This window comes from Tenebrio molitor, chromosome 4, assembly GCF_963966145.1.
Source record: "Tenebrio molitor chromosome 4, icTenMoli1.1, whole genome shotgun sequence".
NCBI lineage: Eukaryota > Metazoa > Arthropoda > Insecta > Coleoptera > Tenebrionidae > Tenebrio > Tenebrio molitor.
Window position 1 is genome coordinate 19002003 of NC_091049.1, and position 12300 is coordinate 19014302.

Consider the following 12300-nt stretch of genomic DNA (forward strand, 5'->3'; position numbering starts at 1 on the left):
ATAAACTTTAGGGAAATAGAATAATTGGTTGCATATTCAATATAGGGTAGAGTAGGGCTATTTCTCTTTCGCGTCGTGTTTAGGCGATCAAAGCAAAAATATTGTTTTGCACCAATTGCACCTGAAATTATAGGCGCGTTTGTCGGCCACCAACGATGAGGAGAGTCGTGGTTCGCGGGGACCCTCTTCTCCAACTTTACTAGGTCTAAGACACTGTGACAGGTCGTAGTTTCCGGCAGTGGACTTAATGGGCGTCGTAATTCCCGCTCCAACGACATGTACTATTGGGAGTATGGAATTTCGGGCAGCAATTTATATGTCATTTAAAAAAATCCAATGTAATCTAAGCTTTATTGTCATAAATGTCATAATAATTCATTTTGACTGAACTTTAAAATAAACTGTCACAATTGTGCACAATTATTTTTCATTTTAGTTATTGATTTCCAAAGTTTAATAAAGGACTGTTCAGTTTTCAGAAAATCACATCTAAGGACTTGCAACTGTTCAGGATTGATGAATGCAATTTGTCAGAATGACATGTGACAATAGTAGATATTAAAATGAGGTTATTAATACGTCTAGCACCTAAAGCCTATTTCACATCTTATATCAGTCAAATTTCAAGTCTGCCCGAAAATCCGTGCTCCCAATAGTACCACGTATGTGTGGGCTACCACGAGGACAAACGAGACAAAAAACCATCCCGGTTACCTGTAATAAACTGGTGTCGCGTACGACAACCTTTGGGTAGTGGAACAACCCTGTAGTGAGCGATTTTGAAGTTAGACACTCGATTTTGTACCGAAAATTACGGATGGACGATGGCTCCGTCACCTTCCGTTATTTTGTGCCCAAAGACAGCCGTCTAGGGTTGTTGCGGGTATATCACGATGAGCAATGTCATGTCGGAGGGGAAAAAACCCTTCACAAAGTAAGGGAGCAGTTCTGGTTTCCCCGACTGACTTCGTTCGTGAAGAAATATATCGCACACTGTTTAGTTTGTGTCATGACCAAGCGACCCAGTGGTCCCAAACAGGGGTTACTGCATTCCATCGACAAGACACCTGCTCCTTTTCATACCGTACATGCGGACTGTCTGGGACCATTTAAAGTGACAACTAGAGATGGTGAGCGCTTTGGAAACTCACTTATTGCTGTTCGGGACTCCCACTCGAATGATAAGCGATCGAGGAACAAATTTCACTGACAAAAAGGTTAGGGACCTTTTGAACGGCCTTAAAATTGAACATCACCTACACCTTTTGATCGGCGCCGATACTAATGTACCCCAGGTCCAATCTCTTGTCGATTCAGTCCCTCAAAATGTAATTAAAATTGATCTTCGTCAAGATCGAGATCTTGCATACGAGCGATTACGTGTCAACGCCCGTACTCAAAAGCAACGCTTCGACAAAGCACGGCGTGATAATAAAACCTTTGCCGTCGGCACATTCGTGTTTCTCCAACAACAAAATCCCAGGATGGGCAAGTTGGACCCCAAGTTCGAGGGACCGTTTGAAATCATCGCCCTCTTGCCGGGCGACCGTTTTGAGATCAAATGCAGAAGTACCGGCCGTCGCCAAGTGGCACCAAAGGATTGTTTGCGGCGTTGGCCTGGTGAATTTTCGGATGACTTCAGTGACACCGTTCTTTACCATGTTGAACCAATTACCAGACGCTAAGAGGAATTTACGATATTCTTTCTATTTTGATAATCTCTTTACCAGCTTGCACTTGTTGAGTAATCTGAAAGCATTAGGTTATGGAGCAACAGGAACTATTAGAGATAATAGAATTCCAAAGAACTGCCCATTACCCTCCAAAGCAACAATGAAAAAGAAAGTTAGAGGGAAATATGTAAACACTTTGGATAAAACAAATGGCATACTCCATCTCAGATGGGCAGACAACAATATTGTTAGTTTGGCATCAACAAATTTCGGTGTACGTCCCATGGGTGAGGTAAAACGATATTCGCAGGCCCTTAAAAAAAACATTCAAGTCCCCAGACCTTTGGCTATTGGCAAATATAATTCTTCAATGGGTGGCACGGACCTAATGGACGAAAATATTTTAAGATACAGAATTGGAATTCGATGCAAAAAGTGGTGGTGGAATCTGTTTACATGGATGATTGATGCTGCTATCCAGAACGCGTGGATTCTACATAAAAAGTCTGGCAACAAACTTACGCAATTACAGTTTAAGACGAGATATCGTCGTTACCTATTTACGAAAACACCAAAATCTTCCAAGTCAAGGAGGTCGACCATCAACCAGCGTTTCAAGTAGATCTTCTTCGCGGATATCGGATGACATCCGATTTGACAACGTAGGCCATCTACTGACGCTAAATAGGGATGGCAAAAAAAGAATATGTGCTGGCAACAACTGCAAATCCATCATGCGAACCAACTGCTCAAAATGTAATGTGGAGCTCTGCTTAAATTGTAACATGAATTTTCACACGCAGATTTAATGGTTATTATTTAAATTTTTTATAAAAATCTTCAGAAGAAATAATCTGTAGCTTTTGTAAATAGTAGGTAGTGGAAGGAGCTGGCGTTGCCATATGGCAACAGCCATTTTCTTCAAAATTCAAATATACAGCATGTCCCAAAATTGGCGCCATACCGATGAATAGCAGAATCGTGATCACTAAAGAAATCCAAATTTGCAAAAAAAATTGTTCAGGCTTCAAGGATTAAAAAAGCTAGGAATTGTTTAAGTTGACCAATGAGGAACCATTTTTCCTAAAAGACTACAACAATTTCCAAAGCGTGCCATGTAAAAAAATGGTGATTTTGAATGAATTATTTTGACACTGACGTTTTTTCATAATTTTGTCAGTCATGTCATTTTCTAATGAAGGATATTTAGAAATAGGAAATGGCCAATGCGACCGTAATGCAGCAGCTGCTGCTCGTGAGTTTGCCATTCGTTGTCACATTAAAACTACTCAGACGAATTAGAGAAACGGGTAGTGTAATGCCAGTAAAAAAAGGTGTAGCTGAAGCTCCACGTCAGGCACGTGAAGTAGAAGTGGAAGAAGCAGTTCTTGAACTGCTGTGGATGATGACCCAAGAAGAAGTGTTCGTGTAATTGCGCGTATGGTTGGTTCTTCGAAATCCACTACACATAGCATTATTCAAGAGCAGCAGTTACATCCTTCTCAATATCATTATACGAGAGTTCAGCAGCTTCAAGAAGCAGACTATCCTAGAAGACTAGGATTTTGCCGATGATTGTTGCAGCAAAAAGAGCTGAATCCAAACTTCCCTCGGAATATTCTTTTTACCGAGGAATGCTCATTTTCAAGAGAAGGGATGTATAACACTCACAACTGGCACTTCTGGGCGGATGAAAATCCAAATATTATTGGAGTTAGAGGTTTTCAAGAAAAATTTAGTACTAATGTGTGAGCTGGAATAATTGATGATCGCTTGGTAATACTAATAACTTTAGTGATTTCACTTTTAATCTAAGATTTGTAATGTTTGTATTTTTAGATAGAACCTTTTCGTCTTCCTCGACGTCTAAATGGTGAAGATTATTCAGATTTTCTTGAAAACAATCTTCCGGAATTATTAGAAGACATCGATTTAAACTTGAGGAGACAAATATGGTTTCAGCAGGACGTTAGCCCAGAAAGTACTGAATACCTACATGGGATCCGCATAGCTGGATCAGTCGAGGAGTGGATTTTTTTCTGTGGAATCAATTTATAAAGACTACATATACCGTGAGCCAGTGGACACTTTGAAAGAATTGAAAAATAGACTGCAGGAGTCTATTGCGACTCTGACATCTGAGATGTCTCAGATGTCTGAGAAATGTTCAAAATAACTTGCTGCAACGAGCAACTCTGTGTATTGTCTTATGTGAAATTAATTGTTATTAAATGCGATGGTTTCTAATAAAGGTTTTTATAGTTTTTTTTTTTGTGATCATGAAATTTCTTTAAAATAACCATCTATCTATGACATTTAGAAACGTCAGTATTGTCAAAAAAAATCATTCAAACTTCGTTAACTCTTGGATTTAGATTTTTTACATGGCTCACTTTCAACGACCTTATGTTCAATTTGAAAAATTGTCTCCTCATTGGTCAATTTTAATAGTCTCTAACTCTTAAACCCTTGAAGCCTGGGCATTTTTTTTTACAAATATGAGTTTCTTTAACGATTCTGTATCTGTCATACAAGGGTATGGCGCCAATTCTGGGACACGCTGTATATTACTTTTTTTTACGTTAAAATGATAATTTACTGCTCCCAACCAACATTTTTTTGTTGAAAGAAATGTTTTTAAGAAAAAGAAAAACTTCGCCTTTTTATGGGTTAAAGTCCGAGAGACATGAAAATAATTAAGTTTTCTGACTACTTATGTGTAAGACTGTGCTCTCAACGCGCGAGACCCTCTGCTTGACTTCTGCCGAGTGTACTCTAGTAATTGTCACTAAGCAACCTGTTAATTTCTAGACCCTGAGTTTCTCGCAGACGCACCCCGAGAACGGGCTGCTGGTCAGGAGGGCCGTGTTGATATCGTTACCACCGAAGCCGGACCTGTCGTAGAGCCGGACCTGTGAACCCATAGCCCATAGATGGTCAAGAGTGGGGGCCGACCGGCGACTCGAATTCCCCCCGGCCCCCCCGGGCGTCAGAGTAGCAGAGAGCTGCATGAGAAGACGTGTTGACCATTTTCCTTTTTCACACGTGTTTGAGTTACAATTACAATTAAAGTAAACACCAAAAGTTAGTGTGCCGTTTATTGCTCTCCTATAACATGCATATCAATAAAATGTCCAGACTTGACAGTTTAAAAAATATTGCAGCAATCGTTGTCAGGGGGCAACATTTTGCTATGTTTTCCAACGTAGAATACTGTGACATCTGCAGTTGGGAGCACGGAATTTCGCACACCAATTTCTATGTCATTTAAAAAAAACTATGTAGTCTAAGCTTTATTGTCATTATAATCAATCATGACGTTTCACCTAAACTGTTACGAAAATGCCGCCAGCATCTCATTTTAATAAAATTAAGATAATAACTGTCCAATGTGTGCGAAATTCCGTGCTCGCCACTGTACCTTATTCTTGGTAGCTGTCACGGGAATTATGCTGCTGCAGTCCAAAAAGACCAGAACACTCAACTAGGAGAACAAGTACTTCAGCAAATTGACACGTTTCCAGAGAGGACCACTAGAAAGCTTGGGCAAACCTTGGGAGTTCATCATAGTGTTGTGCGGAAAATTTTGAAAAGTGAGCACCTTCATCCGTTTCACTACAAAAGAGTGCAGGCCTGATATGAAGGTGGTTATGAACCCAAACCACGATACTGCAACTGGTTGTTGAATCAGAACCAACAGAACCCTGCTTTCATAAGCAAAGTCTTATGGACAGACGAAGCAACGTTCACGAGAGATGGAGTTTTTAATTATCACAACAATCACTACTGGGCAGTTCAGAACCCCCGACTTTTCCAAAGTAGTAAGCATCAACACAAATTCAGTGTGAGCGTTTGGGCTGGTATCATAGGGAGTCATTTATTAGGCCCATGTATTTTACCCCACAGACAAAACCACCAAAATTAAAAAAAAAATTTAAACGACTTCGTAAATCTTTTGGAAAACATTCCTCTAGCCACTCTGAGAAATATGCACCGCATTTTGCGCTTCTGAATTAGAAACATCAAATATCAAAAGATTGGGCGCCATTTTTGAGACAGCCTGTATGTATGATTATGTAAAATAAATGTTTATGGATTACACATTACTTTATAATAAATTTGTATTTTGTTGTTCAATAATTATTTTTACCGTTTACCTACGGTTGGCAACATTTAAAAGAAAACCGCTGTAAAAAATATGAAAATTTTGCATTTAAATGAGGTTTTTATGGTCATTAAAAAAATCGGCGGGAGAGGGGGGAATCTTACCCCTTTCTTCTTCTTACCATCTGGCAAGCCTATTCTTTAGGGACAGTACTAACAACAGGCAAGGGCCATACCATACCATGTTGAAAACCACCGGTTCTCGTCCGAGTCTTGTCCCGAGCGCCGAGGCGAACGGACGCGAAACGACCCAGAGCAACGCAGTGTAAGTAGAGATGGCTATGAGTGATCCCAACAGCTACCAAAAGTACGGGCGCCTCACCCGCTAACAAAGTGCGGGTTGATTGTAGTGAATTTGAATTGAGCTAAAACAAAAGTGAACTCGTGCGGCAAAATAGTTCGAGCAAAGTCACAATTCACGAAAAGGTTACGGCCAAGGACCGTCAACCTCTTACAAAAGAGAAAACTCCTGTGAAACGTCAACCTAACAAAAACAACAAATGACAACCCGGAAACAATAACGAAGGAAATGACACACAGCAGCCGAAACGAAAGCACTGAGGGGTGGCAAAGCCCCAAAAGAACAAGAAAAATAAATACATCAACATCAATCGAAAAACTAGAGTTAAAAAACTCATACGAATTTGGTGGCTCGACCGTCGACAGCGACGACAATGAAATGGACACAACAGTTCAACAGCCCAAGAGCAAAAGGATAAAGAAAAACTGCCGTCGCCCATTATTGTGCACGGCTTCTTCAAGGACCATCTCAAACTAACAATGACACTGAAAAACACAATCGGAAGCCAGTACACCATAAAGTACACCAAGTACAACACAAACATATACACAAGAAACAAAAGGGACTGGACAAAGCTTCGGGAAGTCTTGAAGAACGATGGCGTAGACTTCCACACTTATACGCACAAAACAGACAAAACGCACGCCTTCGTGCTCAGAGGATTACATCGGGAGCCAACACCGAAAGAAATAGCGGAAGCTCTTCAGGAAGAAGAAGTAGATGCACAGGAAATCTACATGCGAGGCACCAACTGGCCAGCATACCTTGTCATCACTAACAGGACATACACCCTGGACAAACTAGAGGGCATAAAATGCATCCTAAACACTAAGATAAGCTGGCAACGTCACATTAATAACAAAATCTTCGTGCAGTGTCACCGGTGTCAAAGATGGGGGCACGCAACCGCCAACTGTCACGCACGGGTTAAATGCGTAAAATGTGCCGGGGACCATCTCACCCGGGATGCGTCAACTGTGATGGCGATCACACAGCCAACAACATAAAATCTCCTGAATACCAAAAGAAGCTTGGGGCGGCCCAAGAACGAAGAAAACGAAACAGCAAACACGAAAAATACGGGCCGGCTCCTCTCCCTAAGGAAAATGCCTGGGAAAAAAGAAAAAAAAAAACACAAGCAGTGAACGAGGCGAACCCAACAACAGCGAACGAGAAAACTCCGAAGCCACGCCCTCGACAGAGAGCGTACGGATAAACACGCAACGCAATTGATTAAATATAACTATAACAGCTATAACAGATTTAAATAATCTCTTAATTGAAGCAAAAAGCTCGGAAGAGAGATTTATGACGGTCCTATAATCGCACCACTTTTCGAAGGTTAAAGAAACCGCTCGGAGCGCGTATTACGCATTCGAAACATGCCAAACGCTCGAAATGAAGTGTTGCAAGACATGCACAATTCATTTGTGGTATGCATGACACTTTGGCCACACGTAAATGTAGCAAGAATATTGTCAATGGTTTCTTGAAAATTTGAACGACAAGAACATTCTAGACAAAAGCTTTTTTTCGGACGAAATTTACAAGAACAGATCGTAACCCAAGTCCAACAATCAGTGATAGAATCAATAGCAACTGCCCTTAATAACTCCCCAACACCTTTATATGCAACAGTGGCCTCCCAGCAGTTACCACAAACGCTCGTATCATCAGACAGATTCGTACCAAAAAATATAAGGTACTAGTGTACTCCAAGAAGGAGGCCAAAAATGCCAATTCATCGGACAAAACAAAAGAAGTTTTAAGGAGAACCATTAATTCCAGAGATCACAGAATCAAACCTGATCGCGTCATCAGAATCAGAAACATTGGCATCTTAACTGAGTCGACAACAAAAGAGATAGAAAACCTCATTGACAATGACAAGCTGAAGGAGGCCGGTCTAGAAGCGAGATGATCCAGGAAAGATCCTGAATCTGAAACCCATAGTCTATCAAAACCATCAATACCAATGAGTCCTGAAGAAACAGAAAATGAAGAAACATCTACTGCTCTTAAAGAATCCAGGATGCCATAACCAATTTGTACCTCAAAAGAGCACCCGAACTCTCGAAAAAAAATGTTCTAATGAAATTTTACCTTCACCAAATACGTCAAACTGCGACGTGAAAAAAAGATTCAAGATCTCTCACCAGTTCCAGATGCTACAAAGAAACGTGCTAGTGTGCGTCGTAGAAAAGCAGAAAAGTCTGAAATTCTGACTTCTACCCCCTACAAAAAAATGTTGGAAGAAAAAGCAGACCAAAAAAAAAAAACCTTCAACTCTTGACATTGGAAATTCAGTTAAATCTGGTACAAAAAAATCAGCCAAAAAGAAGCCAAAAGTTTCGAAACCTGCAACATCAACCACATGTGTGAAAAATGATGACACCCAATGCATTGTCCGGGAATGTTTTTACCTGTTATAAATCTACTCTCTAAATACGACCCTGTTTTACAAAATCTTTTAGAAAACCGAACTAAAAAATCTGTTACTTATCTAAGCCCAAATATACAAAATGAAGTAATAAATTTATTAGCTAATTCGGTTCAACAAGAACTAGTTAATAAAATTAATGCAAGTTCATTTTATTCCATTATTATTGACAGTACTCAAGATATCTCCAAAGTTGACCAGTTAAGTTTAATATTTCGTTATGTAGAAATTGTGCACTCAAATAATGTTGTAACAGAGATTATTATAAACGAGTCGTTTTTAGGATTTGTTCCTGTCGAAAACCAATCTGCAGATACAATATCGAATAAAATAATATCTTCACTTAATAATTTAAATATTTCTATTAATAAATTATGTGGGCAGGGGTATGATGGAGCAGCGAATATGAGTGGTATTTACAATGGCGTTCAAGAAAAAATTTCAAAAAAAGTTGAAAATGCCCCATTGCGCGGCTCATAATTTAAATTTAATTTTAAACGATGCCGTAAAAAATGTAGACAGAATTTTTTTTGATTGTTGAAAAGATTTATACCTATTTTGGTAATAGTATTTTAAGATGGGGTTTATTATATCCCGACAAAGGCATTAAAAACATAAAATTAAAAAAAACTTGTCCCTACGAGGTGGTCTTCACGACACGATGCTTTGCATGCAATGCGATACAAGTATTCAGATATTTTAAAAACACTAACAATAGTATATTATGATACAAGTTTATAAGGAAGCCTTTAAAGCACGCGCGACGAGTTTAAGAGCACGACGCGTAGCGGAGTGCTTTTAACGTCGCAAGTGCTTTAAAGGCCCTTATAAACGTGTATCATACGCTATTTTTTATTATACCTGCACTACAATCTGAAAATCATAGCAAAAAAAGTAAATTGAATTACCTTTTCTGAGGTAATCTGTGTCATTAATCGTTGATATAGAAATGGTCAATTGTTGTTGTTTCGTTGCTATCATAGATCGTGTATCAATGTCTATTTATCATTGTTCAAAATGTACGTGAATTTGTTGTTACCTAAGCAACCTTTAAAGCTCGGCGTGCTTGAATCGCCTGTTTTCGCATGCTCAGGCGTGCTTAAAACTGCGATTCTGATGCAGGTATAATAAAAAAATAATTTTAACTTCAAAATTAAAAGCCGAAATTGATGAAGCTAAAGCTTTAAAAAAACATTGGAAACATATGAAACGTTATTTTTGATTGTTCTAGAATGTAAAATAGTACAAATTATAGATGTTGTATCTAAATTATTACAAAGCGAAAATCAAAATATTGGCGAAGCCGCAAAACTTTTCACCAATGCGTATCAACAAATTTGTTAAATTAAACAATACAGCTAAAACCACAAGATAGTCAACCTGATGGATCTCAACGATTATGTTGTACTCTATGTCCTGGAAAATCATTTAAGGATAACAACAGATTGAAAATTCATGTAGATAAGTATCATGTCGATAATAATCTATCAACTTCTTCTACTTCTTCTTCAACTGATTCAATAACAAAATTGCTAATTAATTTGAAACTTCAGTTACCAACTATTAGAAGAATTCCAAAAGCTTGTAGACATTTAGCTGCAGATAAATTAAGTTCCATTGTTAATAATTGTCTTTCGACCAAATCATTATCATCCTTTGAGAATCTTTTGCTTTTTTCGTATAGAGCTTTCAATGTAGCAGAGAAATCTGATAAGTCGTTGAATAAGCATATAAAAGAAAATCTTTCTAATTTTGAAGTACCTCAGATACGAACTGGTTCTAAGAAACGTACAAATTTATCATTAGCTAAGAAAGTAGAAGCAAAAGTAGCCGATTTTGATATCAGAGGAGCTGTTAAATTATTGTCCTCGGATGACTCATTAGCTTCATTCAACGAAGATGTTGCTGAAGAACTAAAAAAAAAACATCCTTCACCATTTCGCGAACTTTTTTTCCCAGACCCTTCCAAACCAGGAGACATTAGTTTAATAGTCAATGAGCAAAACGTTCGAGAAGCTATCAATTCATTTCCTGCCGGTTCTTCACCAGGTTTAGATGGCATGAGACCACAATACTTGAAAGATATCATATCTTTGTGAGCGGGTGAAGCAGGTCAGAAGGCACTAAGAGCTTTAACCAAACTGTGCAATTTTTTATTATCTGGGCAACTTCCTTCAGAAATCTGCCATTTATTGTATGGTGCGTCTTTATGTGCCCTTAACAAGAAAGATGGAGGACTTAGACCGATCGCTATCGGAAACTGTTTGCAAAGATTGACCTCAAAGCTAGCCTGTTTTCAAAGTCGAAATATTGTAAATTCGTATTTATCTCCACACCAACTTGGAGTTGCAACTAAACTAGGATGCGAAGCAGCAATTCATACCACACGAACCTTTGTTAATAACGATCAATTATTCTTAAATTAGATTTCAAAAATGCCTTTAACTTAGTCGAACGGGATTGTATTCTGAAAGAAGTCCAATGTCATACCCCACTTCTGTACCCTTATCTTTATCAATGCTATAGAAATCCTTCAACTTTATTTTTCGGTAATCATTTAATTTCTTCTTCTGTTGGAGCTCAGCAAGGAGATACCTGCGGTCCCATGATTTTTAGTCTTGCCATTCAACCAATTATTTTATCTTTGGATTCTCAAATGAATATATGGTATTTAGATGATGGAACCTTAGCTGATTATCCAGAAGTAGTTTTATCCGACTTTAAGAAAGTTATAAATTTATCTCAGGAAATTGGCCTTGAATTAAACTTTAACAAATGCGAGATCTTTTGCTGTTCTGGAGACACAGATTTAAAAGTCATAAAGGAATTTCAAAATTTAGCACCAGGCATTAAAATCTGTGACCGAGAAAGTTTATCTCTTTTAGGCTCTCTAATCTTTGACCAAGGTTTCAAAAACACCGTCGAAAAAACTATAATTACAGTTGAAAATCTTTTAAACAAAGCTGAACTCCTTAATAGACACGTGGCTTATACTTTAATCAAAAACTGTCTTTTCATACCAAAATTTAATTTTTTATTAAGAACAACTCCATTTTGGAAATTTTCTAATTATGTTAATTCAATTGATTCTTCTTTAAAGTCTTGTTTAGGGAGAATACTTAATTTACGTTTAACTGATTTACAATGGCGTCAGTCCACTTTACCGATTAGATTTGGTGGTCTGGGAATTCGTCGCATTTCCGATATTTGCCTCCCTGCTTTCCTATCTTCAACTAATGGGGTTAAAAAGCTTGTTTCTTTATTACTAAACTCAAAGGATAATGAGCTTAATATTCACCATTATGATGAAGCTTTAGCAGTCTGGGGTGTAGCAAATGAAAACGAAATACCAACAATTCCACAATTTCAGAAGAATTGGGATAATATTAATATCAAAGGAATAATTGCCAATGAATTAATCTTTAATTCACCTAGAGACTTGGCTCGTTTTAAAGCTTTGCAATGCAGAGAATCAGGATCTTGGTTACATGCAATACCTTCTCCTAATATTGGTACTCTTTTAGATAACACTTCCTTCCAAGTTTGTATTGGGTTAAGATTGGGTTGTAATCTTTGTACACCTCATATTTGCAAATGCAATGCGAAAGTTGACGAAATTGGCTTGTTGTTTCAAAAGCAGTGGTAGATTTTCAAGACACACTGAAATTAATTCCATTATCAACCGGTCTTTAACTTCAATTCATGTGAATTCAACTTTAGAA

At 38.2% G+C, this 12300-nt stretch overlaps 1 long non-coding RNA gene across 1 annotated transcript in view; it reads right to left on the bottom strand.

The window, feature by feature from the left end:
- Positions 1-12300, bottom strand: part of LOC138128732 (uncharacterized) — a 76316-nt gene that overhangs the window by 15741 nt on the left and 48275 nt on the right. The gene's annotated exons all lie outside the window — the stretch shown is intronic.